An 18,747-nucleotide genomic window follows, 5' to 3' on the forward strand; every position below is an offset into this window, starting at 1 on the left:
AAATGCTCTGACAGTATTTACTGATGGTTCCAGCAATGGAAAAGCGGCTTACACAGGACCAAAAGAGCGAGTAATCAAAACTCAGTATCAATCAGCTCAAAGAGCAGAGTTGGTTGCAGTCATTACAGTGTTACAAGATTTTAATCAACCTGTTAATATTATATCAGATTCTGCATATGTAGTACAGGCTACAAGGGATGTTGAGACAGCTCTAATTAAATATAGCATGGATGATCAGTTAAACCAGTTGTTTAATTTATTACAACAAACTGTAAGAAAAAGAAATTTCCCATTTTATATTACTCATATTCGAGCACACACTAATTTGCCAGGACCTTTAACTATAGCAAATGAACAAGCTGACTTACTGGTATCCTCTGCATTCATAAAAGCACAAGAACTTCATGCTTTGACTCATGTAAATGCAGCAGGGTTAAAAAACAAATTTGATGTCACATGGAAACAGGCAAAAGATATTGTACAACATTGCACCCAGTGTCAAGTACTACACCTACCCACTCAAGAGGCAGGAGTGAATCCCAGAGGTCTGTGTCCTAATGCATTATGGCAAATGGATGTTACCCATGTACCTTCATTTGGAAAATTATCATATGTTCATGTAACAGTTGATACTTATTCACATTTCATATGGGCAACATGCCAGACAGGAGAAAGTACTTCCCATGTTAAAAAACATTTATTATCTTGTTTTGCTGTAATGGGAGTTCCAGAAAAAATTAAAACTGACAATGGACCAGGTTATTGTAGTAAAGCTTTCCAAAAATTCTTAAATCAGTGGAATATTACACATACAACAGGAATTCCTTATAATTCCCAAGGACAGGCCATAGTTGAAAGAACTAATAGAACACTCAAAACTCAGTTAGTTAAACAAAAAAAAGGGGGAGACAGTAAGGAGTATACCACTCCTCAGATGCAGCTTAATCTAGCACTCTATACTTTAAATTTTTTAAACATTTATAGAAATCAGACTACTACTTCTGCAGAACAACATCTTACTGGTAAAAAGAACAGTCCACATGAAGGAAAACTGATTTGGTGGAAAGACAACAAAAATAAGACATGGGAAATAGGGAAGGTGATAACCTGGGGAAGAGGTTTTGCTTGTGTTTCACCAGGAGAAAATCAGCTTCCTGTTTGGATACCCACTAAACATTTGAAGTTCTACAATGAACCCATCGGAGATGCAAAGAAAAGCGCCTCCACGGAGACGGAAACACTGCAATCGAGCACCATTGACTAACGAACAAGTCTTCATCACCATGGCACATTTATATAGAGGAAAAGGGAGGGAGAACGTTGCGGGAAGTCAGGGACCTTGAACGCAGGGACTGGCTGAAGCCACGGCAGAAAAACATAAAATGTGAAGATTTCATGGACATTTATTAGTTCTCCAAAATTAATACTTTTGTAATTTCTTATGTCTGTCTTTACTTTAATCTTTTAATTCTATCATCTTCTTTGTAAACTGAGGAGGATATATGTCACCTCAGGACCCTGTGATGATTGCCTTAACTGCACAAATTGTTTGTGGAGCATATGTGTTTGAACAATATGAAATCTGGGCATCTTGGAAAAAGAATAAGATAACAGCAATGTTCAGGGAACAAGGGAGGCAACCTTGAACTGGCCGCCGGTGAGCCGGACGGAACAGAGCAATATTTCTTCTCTTTTCATTATGCAAATAGGAGAAATATCGCTGAATTCTTTTTCTCAGCAAGGAACACCCCTGAGAAAGAGAATGCGCTCTGAGGGTAGGCCTATAAACGACCCCCTTGGAGGCGTGCCGCCTTTTATGGTTGAAGCCGAAGGGATGAAATAAGACCCGGCCTCCTGTAGCGCTCCCAGGCTTATTAGGACGAGGAAATTCCCACCTAATAAATTTTGGTCAGACAGGTTGTCTGCTCTCAAACCCTGTTTTCTGACAAGATGTTATCCATGACTATGCATGCCCAAAAATTTTAACACCATCCTGTGATCTCATCCTGCCTCCACTTGCTTTGTGATATTCTGTTACTTTGTGAAGTATGTAATCTCGGTGTCATGATGACAATGGTGGTTTTGTTGAAAAGAAAAGGGGGAAATGTGGGGAAAAGAAAGAGATCAGCCTGTTACTGTGTCTATATAGAAAGAAGTAGACATAAGAGACTCCATTTTGTTCTGTATTTGAGATGCTGTTAATCTGTGACTCTACCCCCAACCTTGTCCTTGCAAGAGACATGTGCTGTGGTAACTCTAGGTTTAATGAATTTTGGGCGTGCAGGGTGTGACTTTGTTCCTAGAAAAGCTAGGTATTGTCCAAGGTTTATCCCCATGTGATAGGATGAAACAATGTTGCTAAAAGGTTTATCTCAAGGCACAGGATTTTCCTTTAAACTTATTCATGTCACAGATCCTTGTTCTTATGTCTTACTGCTAATTTCCTCCCTAAAAATGATCCTATTGTCCTGCCACTCCCTTATCTTTAAGATGGTAAAGATAATTATCTATAAATACTAAGGGAACTCAGAGGCCGGTGCCGGCGTGGGTCCTCTGTAAGCTGAGCGCCGGTCCCCTGGGCCCCGCTTTTCTCTATACTTTGTCTCTGTGTCTTATTTCTTTTCTCAAGTCTCTCGTTCCACCTAACGAGAAACACCCACAGGTGTGGAGGGGCAGGCCCCCCCTTCACAGGGCTACCTGCTCTGTCCACACCTCTGACCTCATTTCAGTTTCTCTCTGTTCAACCCTTCTGACCTCTTCATCCTTCCAGGAACACAGACAATTTCCTGCCCTAGTGCATCTGCACTGAAGGTTCCCTGCCTGAAAAGAACTTTCTCAGACATCCCTGTGGACAACTCCTCACATCCCTCAAATCTTTACTCCAAGGTCACATTTGCAACAAGGCCCATGCTGACCACCCAGCACAACAGCCACCTCCCTGTCCCCACAGCCCGCACTCTGGATCACCTGCCACACAGCACTTGCCACCTTCTCACTCAAGCATTTTCTGTTCCTACTCTGCTTATACTATATCTATCATCTGCCTACAGAGGTGTCCAATCGTTTGTCTTCCCTGGTTCACATGGGAAGAGTTGTCTTGAGCTACACAAAAAAATACACTAATGACAGCTGATGAGCAGAAAAAAATAGAGAAAAGAAAAAAAGGTGCGTGGATAATTTTCATGATATCTGCCACTACAAATAAACAAAAAAGTCGTCACATTCTAAAGCTGTCCTGGGCCACGTGCATCCCGAGAGCCACAGGTTGGACAAGCTTGCATCTAGAACGTATACACCACAAGGCCAGAAATGTTTCTAATTTTACTTTAATGATGTTTTCTAAATGCAAAAGCAGTCATATCCCTAGCAGACAACAAATGTAAGTTGAATAGATGATCACTGTAGAGCATCTCCCTATTCTAAAAACCTCAGGTCAAATGTCATTTTGTAGCAGCTACAGAACAATATTATCTCATGTGGACATAAATGCACCAGTGCTTTTCTTGCCAGGGCTACTTTTGTGTCCTCCCTCCCTCCCTCCTCCCACACCAACCCTCCTGCACACTGCAGCACACAAACATATATTTCTCTTCAGGAAAGATAACCCTAGGCTTATGGGTCCAATTATCCAACCACATGTGAATCTAAATTAGACTCTGCTTTACAAATCCATGAGTTTGGATTGGAGCCAGCACTAGGATTACTACAACTCAGGGCAGGAAGAAGAGTAGGAGAGAGAGCAGAAGAGGAGTTCCAACAGAAAGTAACCTATGATGAAAAACTCTGGGACCTCTCCTCTGGAAGTTTCAGAATCTGCTTCCTTTAAGAATGTTGGGGAGGCCAGGCTTGGTGGCTCATGCCTGTAATCGCAGCACTTTGGGAGGCAGAGGTGGGCGGATCACAAGGTCGGGAGATCAAGACCATCCTGTCTAATATGGTGAAATTCCATCTCTATTAAAAATACAAAAAATAAGCTGGGCGTTGTGGCACGTATCTGTGGTCCCAATTACTAGGGAGACTGAGACAGGAGAATCACTTGAACCCGGGAGGTGGAGGTTGCAGTGAGCCGAGATGGCGCCACTGCACTCCAGCATGAGTGAGACTCAGTCTCAAAAAAAAAAAAAAAAAAAAAAAAGAAGGTGGTTGGGGAAAAGATGGAAATACAATTGAAAGAGACCTGGAAGAAGAGGTATAGGGGTCTGAAAATTTTTCTTCTGATAACACAGGAACTTCTATGTGTAGGGGCCACCATAGGTGATATCCAAGTCCCTGTTGTAAAGGTAAACTGAGGCTGGAGCCAAACCGGGAACGAAGACACAAGGCAAATGGCAGTGAGAATAGCCTTTATTAGGACTCGCAGGCGAGGTTTCTCGGTCCAAAGGTGCGGGCCGAGGAAGTAGCGCTGAGGGGCTTTTTATAGTCCAAGAGGTAGGGAAGCTGGTTGTGCAAACAGGGCCTGGGGGGTCTTGAAACTACTAGGGCAGGAGTTGAGTAAGGGTCATGAGGAAGGGATCTTTGGAAACTGTCAACCGAAACTGCTGTTTACGAACTTGTGGAATGCAGGTGAGCTGCGGGTCATGGGGGAGTGTGGTTGCCCAGCCAGAACTCTGACGCATGTAAGTCTGCGGGTGTGTACAAGGGTGAAGGGAGTCTTTAACAAAAGGCCTGCTACGCCGGGTAACGCCGCCATGTTGGGTCTAGATTCCTGCCTAACACCTGTGATCACAGGTCCTGGTGGGACAAGGTTCTACTGAAGGGCCAAGGACAATGGAGCAGCAAAGATGACCCAGCTGAGCAGTGACCACATAAAGTTCATGGTGGCCTGAGCACCCAGTGTGCACAGCCCCATCTAGTCTCCTCCTCTGCAACAAATCAGCACAAGAAACATGTGTACCGTGGAAGGTTCTCATGTCTTCCATTTATTTTGTCTCTCAAATTTCAGGAATCTTCTCCTTTAATTAACCCATCAACCTCTCTTGGAAATCATTTGAAAAAGTAAATTTATACTCAGATTCTAATTTTAATAGGGAAGTAAGAAGTTACAGCTCAGTGCACCATAAAGTTGAGACAGAGATGGAGACATCCCAGCCCCATTTCTGGAACAGGAAAGGTGATTGGGGAAGGAATGCAGGTCAGCGTGGGGAAGAGGGTCATGGTGGACATGGGGTTGGGCTGGTCTCGCCACCTCCTCACATTATGCCTACAGGAACACAGACACATTCAGATGCCTTTGCAGAAAAAGAAGTCAGGGTTCTTGAAGTCACAAAGGGAAAGAGTTAACAAATCTTGCCATTCAGTCCCACACAGGGCAGCTGTCTCAGACTGCAGAAAAACATTCATGAACAAATTCGTATCTGTCACAGTGAGGGGTGACACTTGAAACAGCCCAGCACATGCTCAATACATCCAAGTCAAAGAAACCTCATGGCACAGCTGTGTCCACTGTTCCCCCCAACAACCCACACACATCAGGCCCCCAGGGTCTCACATTTACAAGCCGTGAGAGACATCAGAGCCCTGGACACTGTCACTGCCTGGGGTACAACAAAAACCGGACCTGGTCAGAGCCCACAGGAGATATGGCCAGAGGAGGAAATATTGCCTGAGTGAGCTCCCCCATGGGCTCCCAACCACAAGATCCCAAGGATCTCAGGGATCAGCCTCCTTCATACTTACTTGCAGCCTGAGAGTAGCTCCCTCCTTTTCTATCTGTGGGAAGAAAATGTCCTTTGAGAGGTCAGAAAGGTGGCAGCGCCATGAGGCCCTAGAGGAAACTCCTAGTCTTGGACCCCAGAGAAGTTTCCAGAAATGTGTGACTGCAGACCCAGGGCAGGATAAGGGAAAACAAGGAAAGCAGATGTGGGTCCTGGACTAACTGCCCTCCTAAGGTCTGTCCTTAGCCAGGGACCTTTCCCTGACCTGTGATTACTGGGATCAGGTCCCCATCACTACAATCATCAAGGTGATAAATCGTGCTTCTTTGTCACATGTGCTTTACAAAAGAGTAAGTGCTGGCACACAGGGCGTAGGCTGGGTCGGCCCATGAGTGTAGATGGTGCTTCCCAGTAACCAGGCAGGGCATTTCTACCTGGGGCTTGGAACCCTCAGTGGGACAAAAAAACTCAGAGCTCTTCTTCCTCCACAGCACAAAAGTGACCACAGCTTCAGTGACAACAGCTGCAAAGACAACCAGTCCAGCAATGATGCCCATGATGGGGATAGTGGGCTGGGAAGACTGCTCTGGGAAAGGAGGGGAAGGTGAGGGTCTCTGACCCCAGGCCCCACCACCCACCCTCTTAAAGGTCTCCAGAGGAGCTCCTGCAGCTCAGGCAGCCCCTGGTGCTGCACATAGCACATGAATCTCTGCTCCTCTCCAGAAGGCACCACCACAGCTGCCCACTTCTGGAAGGTTCCATCCCCTGCAGGCCTGGTCCCCACGAGCTCCACGTCGTGGGTCTGGTCCTCACTCTCCCGCTGCCAGGTCAGTCTGATCTCCGCAGGGTAGAAGCCCAGGGCTCAGCACCTCAGGGTGGCCTCATAGTCAAAGACAGGATGGTGGGTCACGTGTGAATTGGGGGGGTCTGGAAGGAAGAGTCCGAAAACTCAGGCACTTTGCATCTCTCGTGGGACACTCCAGCAGCACCAGTATGTGACCGTCCTAAGAATGAACCAGATACCTGGCGGGGTGGGGGGAGGGGAGGGAGCACAAAACTCAGACACCAGACTGGACACGGGCACCTGGGATAATCTCCTAATCCTTGGAAAGTTCTAATCTCTCAGCGGGGGAGCAGGGCCTTCCGATTCGGACCTGAGTGAAGGCCAAAGGACTCAGAGGAGCTGGAGTCAGACCCCCACACACATTGAGTGTGAGGCAGAGAACAAGGCCTGAGGGGAAAGGTCCTGGTGCCTAAGACTGCAGTGGAGTCAAAGGGAACTCCTGATCAGTATTCCAGGGATTGTCTTCCCCTCCACTCCCTCAGAGACTTCATCCCTTAATTGTCCCAGAGAGCAGGGCGGGCCCTCAGAGTCACTCTCTGGTACAGGATCTGGAAACCCAGGAGGATTCCTCTCCTTCAGGACCAGAGGGAGGGCGTATTCTAGTGTTGCTCCCATTTTCCTCCTCTCCTTGTGCTAGGCCAGAGTGGGAGGTCTACAGGAGATCGGGGAGGCGCCCTGTGGCCCCTGGTACCCGCACGATGCAGCATCCCCTTCCCATTCTCCAGGTATCTGTGGAGCCACTCCACTCACGTGCCCTCCAGGTAGGCTCTCCTTCGTTCAGTCACTTTGGCCGCCTCACACTTGCGCTTGGAGATCTGAGCCACAGTGTCCCCTGCGGTTCAGGAGCACAGGTCCTCCTTCAGGGCGAGGTAATCCTTGCCATCCTAGGCGAACTGTTCACACCGGAAGAGGCGCCCGTCGGGCCCCAGGTCGCAACCAATCATCCACTGGAGGGTGTGAGACCCTGGCCCCGCCCCCTCGGTTGGCCCCGCCCCTCGGTCAGCCCCGCCCACCGAGCCTCGCCCCCTCCCGGACCAACCCGTAGGGATTTTGGTAAAGGCACGTGGGCTTCTCCCAGGTAGAGGGTCTGGGCGAGTCCCGTGGCCTCGGGGTGGATCTCAGACCTGGAGACTCGGGAGTACCCCGGTCGTCCGTAGGGCATGGAGGTGGGGGGTCGTGACCTGCGCCCCGGGCCGGGGTCACTCACCGGCCTCGCTCTGGTTGTAGCAGCTGCGCAGGGTCCGCTGGTTCACTCGGTCAGTCTGTGCGTGGGCCTTGGCGATCCGTGTCTCCTCTTCCCAATACTCCGGCCGCTCCTGCTCCACCCACGGCCCCCGCGGCTCCATCCTCAGACTCGCAGCGTAGCTATCGAGCCACACGAACTGTGTGTAGTCCACGTAGCCCACGGGGATGAAGCGGGGCTCCCCGCGGCCTGGCTGGGACACGGCAGCGCTGAAGTACCTCATGGAGTGGGAGCCTGGGGGCGAGGAGGGGCTGAGACCCGCCCGACCCTCCTCCCCGCGCGGCTCCCCGGGTCCTGCACCACCGTCGGGCGGGCCCCTGGCCCTCCCCGCAGAGGCCATCTCCCGATCCCGCACTCACCCGCCCAGGTCTCTGTCAGGGCCAGAGCCCCCGAGAGCAGCAGCAGGAGGGTTCGGGGCGCCATGACCACCATCCTTGGCGTCTGGGGAGAATCTGAGTCCGAGTGGGTGAGCGAGGACTTTAGAACCGGGACCGCGGCGACTCTGGCTTCTCCAAAATCCTGTTACCTAATGGGAGTGAGAACTGGAGTCGCCCGGTGAGAATCCAGGAAGAAGGACCCGACACAGGTTGGGAGAAGGAGAGAAACTCTGCGGAGATGGGGAATCCTCAACACGGGGCCTCCCCAATCCATACACTGCCTGTGGGGCCTGAGACCCTGAGAGCCACGCCTGGGGCCCTGGGACGTCGCCCTGACCCGCTACTCCTGTGCCAAGCGCTCTGTCTCAATGTCTCCCTGAGTCTTGGCACAGAAGCTGTCTGAGAAACCAGGGAGAAACCCTCGGCATGGGGCCCGTCCCTCTCCCTTCACTTTTCATCCCGGACTCCCCGTCCCAGAACTGGACTCCCTGCCTCCTACTCCTTACCTGTCCCAGTGGACTCTTCTAGAAGAAAACTCACCCCAAAGAGCTTGGAGCCAGAGACTGAGCTTGCCCTGGGAATGGAGGTGTAGAGACAGGGCTTCTTTTTCTTTTCTTTTCTCTTTTTCTTTAAATCTGGAAAAGTTGTGCCTGAGTGCATGAGATAGAACAGAGACCAGTTTGCTTTTTGTTTATTAACTACAGTGAGTAGCAGAATCTTGGTAACCCCTGAATGATCAGGAATGTAATTGCTAAAAAATGTGACTTTGGCCCATTGATATATAAATGTGTCTAAAAGCGTTACAACAGGATTCACAAAGCTCCTAAGTTTCACTTTCCCAGACAATGTATCTGTGACTCCCACTTGTTGTATTTTAAATTTACCACCATTCCGTAGCCTTGAGTTTCCCGGTGAGTCCAGGACATCTCCTCAATACAAAGCAGCACACTGTGGTACTGTATGTTGCAACCACGAGTCAGTACAGTCTTTATTCACCTCACAGTTGCAAGTGTTCAACGCAGTCACAATGCCCCTCACTAGTGCTCATGCACTGCCTGTTTTTAGGAAGTATCCACATGTAAGTGGTGTGTATATTTTTTAGGAATACTTAGTACTTTTAAACCTGATTAACATAAAAAACGATTAGTTTCTAGGCAGACCCACATAAGACATTAAAGGCCAACCTCAAAGGTCACCCTGCGAGGCTCTGTAGATGGATGTATTAAAATCTATAAAACAATGTATTTAAACCTAAGAATTCTGCTGCTTTGGAATTCTTTCCCTCTGCTCCTTTTCCTCACCTTCTGCTTCTCCAGCCCTTCCCTCCGTCCCTCTCATCCCTCAGGCCCTCTTCTCCCCTTAATCCCCACCACCCTGTCACTCCTGAATTGTGGATTTAGCACTGTTCCATGACCTGCTACGTACGTGACTGTTCTCTCCACAGTGGTCCTGCTCCTGTGAGTCACAGTGTGTCATTTCTCCACCTAAAACACTCCAGTGGCTCCACCTTGCTCTTGTGAAGCTTCTAGAATGTCAGGCATTTGAGCATAGGAGGGCATACCTGGTTCATCGTAGGGACTAAATGAATTTTTCATGACTGAATGAAATATAAGTGTATTAAATTACATCACAGAAAATTATAAAATGTAAAATACTGAAAAAGTTCAGAAAGATTTTATTTTATGTAACTAGTGCGCATATCAATTCATCAATTCATTCATGCACTACCACGACCAGCAAAACAACACCTATTTATCTGCTTATAGTTCCTCGGTCAGAAATCTGGGCAAAATGTGGAGAGAATCTCTGTTCTGGGCTTCCAAAAGCTGTGTTTTCATTTTGACTCCTCCTTCAGGCTTATACAGAGGTGGCAGAATGAAGTTTCTGGCAGTTGTAAGACTGAGGTTCCTGTTCCTTGCTGGCTGTCAATATAGAGAACAGGGAGGGCTATGCTCAATTCCTGGTGCCCAACAGCGTTCTTTCCTACAAGGCCTAGTTCCTTGCTGTCTGTTCCCAGAAGGCCTCAGTTCTCAGCCACATGGACCTTGACTCAGGCCTCAGGGCTGCTTATTGCACAGCAGGTGGCTTCCCCAAGAGCTCATGATCCCAGAGACCTTGAGAGAGAAGGGGGAGCCTGCAGTGAGTTTTACATTCTACACCCAGAGTCACAAACTATTATGTCAGCATTACTCCATCAGTTTGAAGTTGTATTTGTTCATTGTCACACTGCTATAAAGAAATACCTGAGGCTGGGTAATTTATAAAGGAAAGAGGTTTAATTGACTCACAGTTCTGCATGGCTGAGGAGGCTTCCCCATGAAACTTACAACCATGGCAGAAGTGGAAGCAAACACGTCCTTCTTCACATGGTAGCAGGAGAGAGGAATGCAGATCGAAATGGGGAAAAGCCCTTCATGAAACCATCAGATCTCATGAGAATTCTCTCAGTATCATAAGAACAGCATGGAGTTACCATACCCATGATCCAATCATCTCCCATGAGGCCCCTCCCCCAATACACAGGGATTACAATTTGCATGACAATTCAAGATGAGAATTGGGTGGGAACACAGAGCCAGACCATATCAGAAGTGCCTCATTAAGTCCAAGCCACACTCAAGACAGGAAATTAAGCAGCACCTCTGGAAGGGAACAGTATTAATGGATTTGAATATATGTTTAAAGCAAAATTAAAACACTTGTTTCAGGATTTTGAAAATCCAAGTTTTTTATTATCTAATTATTTTCATTAACGCCTTTAGCTTGTCTTTTAATTTAATTTAATTTAATTTAAGTTCCAGGGTACATGTGCAGGATGTGCAGGCTTGTTACATAGCTAAATGTGTGCTATGGTGGTTTGCTGCACCTATCAAACCATTACGTATGTATTAATCCTGGCATGCATTAGCTATTTTTCCTAGTGCTCCTCCTACCACTGCCCTCCCCCAGCAGGCCCCAGTGTGTGATGTTCCTCTCCCTGTGTCCATGTGTTGTCATTGCTCAGCTCCCAATTATAAGTGAGAACATGTGGTGTTTGGCTTTCTGTTCCTGTGTTAGTTGGCTGAGGATAATGGATTTTGGCTTCATCCATACCCCTGCAAAGGACTTGATCTAATTCCTTTTCATGACTGCATAATATTCCATGGTATATACGTACCATATTTTCTTTGTGCAGTCCATCATTGATGGGCATTTGGGTTGATTTCATGTCTTTGCTATTGTGAATAGTGCTGCAATGAACATACACATGCATGTATCTTTATAATAGAATGGTTTATGCTCCTTTGGTTATATACCCTGTAATGGGATTGCTGGGTGAAATGGTGTTTCTGGTTCTAAATCTTTGAGGAATCACCAAATTGTCTTCCACAATGGTTGAACCAATTTACATTTCCACCAACAGTGTAAAAGCCTTCCTATTCCTCCACAACCTCGCCACATCTGGTGCTTATTTACTTTTAAATAATTGCCATTCTGACTGGCATTAGATAGTATCTCATTTGTGGTTTTGATTTGCATTTCTGTAATCAGTGATGTTGAGTTTTTTTCATATTTTTTTGGCCACATGTATGTCTTATTTTGTGAAATGTCTCTTCATCTCCTTTGTCCACTTTTGAATGAAGTTTTTTTCATGCAAATTTGCTTAAGTTCTTTGTAGATTCTGAATATTAGAACTTTGTAAGATAGATAGATTGCAAAAATTTTCTCCCATTCTGTAGGGTGTCTGTTTGCTCTGATGACAGTTTCTTTTTCTGTGCAGAAGCTCTTTTGTTTAATTAGATCCCACTTGCCCATTTTTGCTTTTGTGCCAGATGCTTTTGGCGATTTCTTCATAAAATCTTTGCCCATGCCTGTGTCCTGAATGGTATTGTCTAGATTTTCTTTCAGGGTTTTTTATAGTTTTGTGTTTTACATTTAAGTCTTTAATCTATATTGAGTTAATTTTTGTGTAAGGTGTAAGGACGGGGTCCAGTTTCAATTTTCTGCATATGGTTAGCCAGTTCTCCCATCACCATTTACTAGATAGGGAATCCTTTCCCCATTGCTTGTTTTGTCAGGTTTGTTGAAGATCAGATGGTTGTAGATGTGCAGTCTTTTTTTGTGAGTTCTCTATTCTGTTCCATTGGTCTATGTGCCTGTTTTTGTACCAGTATCATGCTATTCTGTTTACTGTAGCCTTATAGTATAGTTTTAAGTGGCATAGTATGATGCCTCCAGCTTTGTTCTTTCTGCTTAATATTCTTTTGGCTATATGAGCTCTTATTGGATCCATATGAATTTTAAAATAGTTTTTTTTCTAATTCCATAATAAGCTTCTCTTTTAAAATTAATGATTAAATGTTTGAGACATCACAGAGCCTTGGGTGCTTAGGAGAAAACAGTTTGAAACAGAGAAAGGAGATGCAACAGTATCTCTGAATTTTTCTTGTGAATACCTTTAATAACAATGTTGTTTTCAATGAGTTAACACAGTTGAAAACATAGAGTAACTAAATCAAATAGTTCCAAGATTTCAATCTCATAAAAATAATGCCTCAAAAATAAAACTTTGTTCTGTCTAAGATGTCTCAAATTTAGTGGAAGCATGTCCCAAGCGCCAGTTTTCTTACTGAAATATCATCTTCACTAAATATTTGCCTACACTTAAAAAACAAAAAACTCTGCTATATGGAGTAGCCATTCTTTTGTTTCTTTAATTCTCAGTAAACTTGCTTTCACTTAGAAAAACATTGCCTAATCAAATTGCTTTTCATTTACAAAAGTGTGAATCTCATACTTCAGTCAACACATCTAGCTTAGCATGATGCCAGTAACTTTGGTTTGAAGCAGTAGCCTGAAATGGTTAGCTCAAATTGAGAAACAAGGTTTTTTTCAAAAACTAGCTATTTGGTGGGCATTCCATAATAAACTTAACATCTTTTGCTCTGGTTTTGAATGAGATGTGATAGAAGTCATTTGGAGACCACTATGATTTTTAAATAACACAGCTATTATGTGCTTCTGAAGTTTTTTTTTTTTTTTTTTTTTTTGTCTTTTTAGCAGTCCTATTCTGTTTTCCATTCACATTTGCTATTCCATCACTGGTTATTCCTTCCTACTCTTTTCATGTTTGATTTATTTTGATCAATGATGTGCATTTCCAATTCCGTAAAAGTTTAATTCAGTTTTGTGTGTGGTAGAATGTAACATCCAATCCTTTGCAAGATGGAATTACCTTGCACAGCAGATTGAACATTGTAAAATTGAAAATCTGGAGAGATGCCAGTGAGCCAAGGGTTAAATGACCTATTTTTAGCCAAAGTCATTTTCATGGCATCCTGGTCCTCTCTGTCACGTGGCTCCTTACAATTCTCTGTGGTTTGCTTCCAAGGTAAGTAGTTCTTGTTAAGGATCCTTGCAATGAATTTTGGTATTCTTTTCTCTCACATTTTTTTTAAAATTATACTTTAAGTTCTAGGGTACACGGGCACAACGTGCAGGTTTGTTACATATGTACGCATGTGCCGTGTTGGTTTGCTGCACCCATTAACTCGTCATTTACATTAGGTATTTCTCCTAATGCTATCCCTCTCCCATCCCTCCATCCCACAACAGGCCCCAGTGTGTGCTGTTCCCCATCTTGTGTCCAAGTGTTCTCATTGTTTACTTCCCACCTATGAGTGAGAACATGCAGTGTTTGGTTTTCTGTCATTGCAATAGTTTGCTCAGAATGATGGTTTCAGGCTTCATCCACGTTGCTACAAAGGACATGAACTCATCTTTTTTATGGCTGCATAGTATTCCATGGTGTATATGTGCCACCTTTTCTTAATCCAGTCTATCATTGATGGACACTTGGGTTGGTTCCAAGTCTTTGCTATTGTGAATAGTGCTGCAATAAACATACACGTGCATGTGTCTTTATAGCAGCATGATTTATAATCCTCTGGGTATATATCCAGGAATGGGATAGCTGGGTCAAATGGTATTTCTAGTTCTAGATCCTTGAGGAATCACCACACTGTCTTCCACAATGGCTGAACTAGTTTACACTACCAACAGTGTAAAACCTTTCCTATTTCTCCACATCCTCTCCAGCATCTGTTGTTTCCTGATTTTTTAATGATCACCATTCTAACAGGTGTGAGATGGTAGCTCATTGTGGTTTTGATTTGCATTTCTCTGATGACCAGTGATGATGAGTGTTTTTTCGTGTGTCTGTTGGTTGCATAAATGTCTTCTTTGAGAAGTGTCTGTTCATATACTTTGCCCAGTTTTTATGGGGTTGTTTGACTTTTTCTTGTAAATTTGTTCAAGTTCTTTGTAGATTCTGGATATTAGCCCCTTTGACAGATGGGTAGATTGCAAAAATTTCCTCCCATTCTGTAGGTTGCCTGTTCACTGTGATGGTAGTTTCTTTTGCTGTGCAGAAGCTCTTTAGTTTAATTAGATCCCGTTTGTCTAATTTGGCTTTTCTTGCCATTGCTTTTGGTGTTTTAGTCATGAAGGCCTTGCCCATGCCTATGTCCTGAATGGTATTGCCTAGGTTTTCTTTTAGGGTTTTATGGTTTTAGGTCTAACATTTAAGTCTTTAATACATCTTGAATTAATTTTCATATAAGGTGTAAGGAAGGGATCCAGTTTCAGCTTTCTACATATGGCTAGCCAGTTTTCCCAGCACCATTTATTAAATATGGAATCCTTTCCCAATTGCTTGTTTTTGTCAGGTTTGTCAAAGATCAGATGGTTGTAGATGTGTGGTGGTATTTCTGAGACCTCGGTTCTGTTCCATTGGTCTGTATCTCTGTTTTGGTACCAGTACCATGCTGTTTTGGTTACTATAGCCTTGTAGTATAGTTTGAAGTCAGGTAGCGTGATGCCTCCAGCTTTGTTCTTTTTGCTTAGGATTCTCTTGGCAATGTGGGCTCTTTTTTGCTTCCATATGAATTTTAAAGTACTTTTTTCCAATTCTGTGAAGAAAGTCATTGGTAGCTTGATGGGGATGGCATTGAATCTATAAATTACTTTGGGCAGTATGGCCATTTTCATGATATGGATTCTTCCTATCCATGAACATTAGATGTTCTTCCATTTGCTTGTGTGCTCTTATATTTCATTGAGTAGTGGTCTGTAGTTCTCCTTGAAGAGGTCCTTCACATCCCTTCTAAGTTGTATTCCTAGGTATTTTATTCTCTTTGTAGCAATTTTGAATGGGAGTTCACTCATGATTTGACTCTCTGTTTGTTTGTTATTGGTCTATAAGAATGCTTGGGATTTTTGCACATTGATTTTCTGTCCTGAGACTTTGCTGAAGTTGCTTATCAGCTTAAGGAGATTTTAGGCTGAGACGATGGGGTTTTCTAAACATACAGTCATGTCATCTATGAACAGCGACAATTTTACTTCCTCTTTTCCTAATTAAATACCCTTTATTTCTTTTTCTTCCCTAATTTCCCTGGCCAGAACTTCCAACACTACATTGAATGGAGTGGTGAGAGAGGGCATCTCTGTCTTGTGCCAATTTTCAAAGGGAATGCTTCCAGTTTTTGCCCATTCAGTATTACATTGGCTGTGGGTTTGTCATAAACAGCTCTTATTATTTTGAGATACATTCCATCAATACCTAGTTTACTGAGAGTTTTTTAGCATTAAAGGCTGTTGAATTTTGTCAAAGGCCTTTTCTGCATCTATTGAGATAATCATGTGGTTTTGTCTTTGGTTCTGTTTATGTGATGGATTATGTTTATTGATTTGTGTATGTTAAACCAGCCTTGCATCCCAGGGATGAAGCTAACTTGATCATGGTGAATAAGCTTTTTGATGTGCTGCTGGATTTGATTTGCCAGTATTTTATCGAGGATTTTTGCATCGATGTTCATCAGGGATATTGGTCTAAAATTCTCTTTTTCTGTTGTGCCTTTGCCAGGCTTTGGTATCAGGATGATGCTAGCTTCATAAAATGAGTTAGGGAGGATTCCCTCTTTTTCTATTGATTGGAATAGTTTCAGAAATAATGGTACCAGCTCCTGTTTGTACCTCTGGTAGAATTCGGCTGTGAATTCATCTGGTCCTGGACTTTTTTTGACTGGTAGGCTATTAATTATTGCCTCAATTTCAGAGCCTGTTATTGGTCTATTCAGGGATTCAATTTCTTCCTGGTTTAGTCTTGGGAGGGTGTATGTGTCCAGGAATTTATCCATTTCTTCTAGATTTTCTAGTTTATTTGTGAGAGGTGTTTATAGTATTCTCTGGTAGTAGTTTGTATTTCTGTGGGATCAGTGGTGATATCCCCTTTATCATTTTTTATTGCATCTATTTGATTCCTCTTTCTTTTCTTCTTTATTAGTCTTGCTAGTGGTCTATCAATTTTATTGATCTTTTCAAAACACCAGCTCCTGAATTCATTGATTTTTTGAAGGGTTTTTTTATGTCTCTACCTCCCTCATTTCTGCTCTGATCTTAGTTATTTCTTGCCTTCTGCTAGCTTTAAATGTGTTTGCTCTTGCTTCTGTAGGTTTTATAACTGTGATGTTAGGGTGTTGATTTTAGACCCTTCCTGCTTTCTCTTGTGGGCATTTAGTGCTATAAATTTCCCTCTACACACTGCTTTAAATGTGTCCCAGAAATTCTCACATGTTGTGTCTTTGTTCTCATTGGTTTCAAAGAACATCTTTATTCCTGCCTTTGTTGTTTACACAGTGGTCATTCAGGAGCAGTTTGTTCAGTTTCCATGTAGTTGTGCAGTTTTGAGTGAGTTTCTTAATCCTGAATTCTAATTTGATTGCAGTGTGGTCTGAGAGACAGTTTGTTATGATTTCTGTTCTTTTACATTTGCTGAGGAATGCTTCAATTCCACCTGCATGTTCAATTTTGGAATAAGTGTGATGTGGTGCTGAGAAGAATGTATATTCTGTTAATTTGGGGTGGAGAGTTCTGTAGATGTCTCTTAGGTCTGCTTGGTGCAGAGTTGAGTTCAAGTCCTGGATATCCTTGTTAACCTTCCATCTCATTGATCTGTTTAATATTGACAGTGGGGTGTTAGAGTCTCCCATTATTAGTGTGTGTGAGTCTAAACCTCTTTTTAGGTCTCTCAGGACTTGCTTTATGAATCTGAGTGTTCCTGTATTGGGTGCATATATATTTAGGATAGTTAGCTCTTCTTGTTGAATTGCTCCCTTTACTATTATGTAATGGCCTTCTTTGTCTGTTTTGATCTTCGTTGGTTTAAAGTCTGTTTTATCAGAGACTAGGATTGCAACCTTGGCTTTTTATTTTCCGTTTGCTTGGTAGATCTTCCACCATCCCTATATTCTGAGCCTATGTGTGTCTCTGCACATGAGATGAGTCTCCTGAATACAGCACACTGATGTGTCTTGACTCTTTATCCAATTTGCCAGTCTGTGTCTTTTGTCTACTCTTTTTTCTTTTTTTTTTTAGACGGAGTCTCACTCTGTCGCCCAGGCTGGAGTGCAGTGGCCAGATCTCAGCTCACTGCAAGCTCCGCCTCCCAGGTTCACGCCATTCTCCTGCCTCAGCCTCCTGAGTAGCTGGGACTACAGGCGCCCGCCACCTCGCCTGGCTAGTTTTTTGAATTTTTTAGTAGAGACGGGGTTTCACCGGGTAGCCAGGATGGTCTCGATCTCCTGACCTCGTGATCCGACGGTCTCGGCCTCCCAAAGTGCTGGGATTGCAGGCTTGAGCCAGGACGCCCGGACAGTCTGTGTCTTTTAATTAGTGCATTTAGCCCATTGACATTTACGGTTAATATTGTTATGTGGGAATTTGATCCTGTCATTATGATGTCAGCTGGTTATTTTGCCCATTAGTTGATTCAGTTTCTTCCTAGCATCGATGGTCATTACAATTTGGCATGTTTTTGCAATGGCTGGTATGGGTTGTTCCTTTTCATGGTTAGTGCTTCCCTCAGGAGCTCTTGTAAAGCAGGCCTGGTGGTGACAAAATCTCTCAGCATTTGCTTGTCTGTAAAGGATTTTATTTCTCCTTCACTTATGAAACTTAATTTGGCTGGATATGAAATTCTGGATTGAAAATTCTTTTCTTTAAGAATGTTGAATATTGGCTCCCACTCTCTTCTGGCTTGTAGAGTTTCTGCGGAAGGATCTGCTGTTAGTCTGATGGGCTTCCCTTTGTGGGTATCCTGGCCTTTCTCTCTGGCTGCCCTTAGCATTTTTTCCTTCATTTCAACCTTGGTGAATCTGACAATTACGTGTCTTGGGGTTGCTTTTCTCAAAGTATATCTTTGTGGTGTTGTCTGTCTTTCCTGAATTTGAATGTTGGCCTGCCTTGCTAGGTTGGGGAAGTTCTCATGGAAAATATCCTGAAGAGTGTTTTGCAGCTTGGTTCCTTTCTATGCATCACTTTCAGGTACACCAGTCAAACATAGATTTCGTTTTTTCACATAGTCCCATATTTCTTGGAGGCTTTGTTCATTTCTCTTTACGCTTTCTTCTCTAAAGTTCTCTTCTCACTTCATTTCATTAATTTGATCTTCAATCACTGATACCCTTTCTTCCACTTGATCGAATCGGCTACTGAAGCTTGTGCATGTGTCATGTAGTTCTCATGTCATGGTTTTCAGTTCCATCAGGTCATTTAAGGTCTTCTCTACACTGTTTATTCTAGTTAGAC

At 43.9% G+C, this 18,747-nt stretch overlaps 1 protein-coding gene and 1 pseudogene across 2 annotated transcripts in view; both read right to left on the reverse strand.

Moving 5' to 3' along the window:
* Positions 1 to 8,188, reverse strand: part of LOC126953102 (patr class I histocompatibility antigen, alpha chain G-like) — a 230,601-nt pseudogene extending 222,413 nt beyond the window's left edge. The window contains exons 1-7 of the transcript XR_007725129.1: positions 8,101 to 8,188; positions 7,706 to 7,975; positions 7,190 to 7,462; positions 6,289 to 6,581; positions 6,103 to 6,235; positions 5,677 to 5,709; positions 5,489 to 5,534 (exon numbers count right to left, since the gene is read on the reverse strand). The product of XR_007725129.1 is annotated as a patr class I histocompatibility antigen, alpha chain G-like (transcript). The remainder of the gene's footprint in view (positions 1 to 5,488; positions 5,535 to 5,676; positions 5,710 to 6,102; positions 6,236 to 6,288; positions 6,582 to 7,189; positions 7,463 to 7,705; positions 7,976 to 8,100) is intronic.
* The window catches only part of LOC126953165 (profilin-2-like), a 362,177-nt gene that overhangs the window by 43,638 nt on the left and 299,792 nt on the right, over positions 1 to 18,747 (reverse strand). The window lies entirely within an intron of this gene.

Source organism: Macaca thibetana, chromosome 4, assembly GCF_024542745.1.
Source record: "Macaca thibetana thibetana isolate TM-01 chromosome 4, ASM2454274v1, whole genome shotgun sequence".
Lineage (NCBI taxonomy): Eukaryota > Metazoa > Chordata > Mammalia > Primates > Cercopithecidae > Macaca > Macaca thibetana.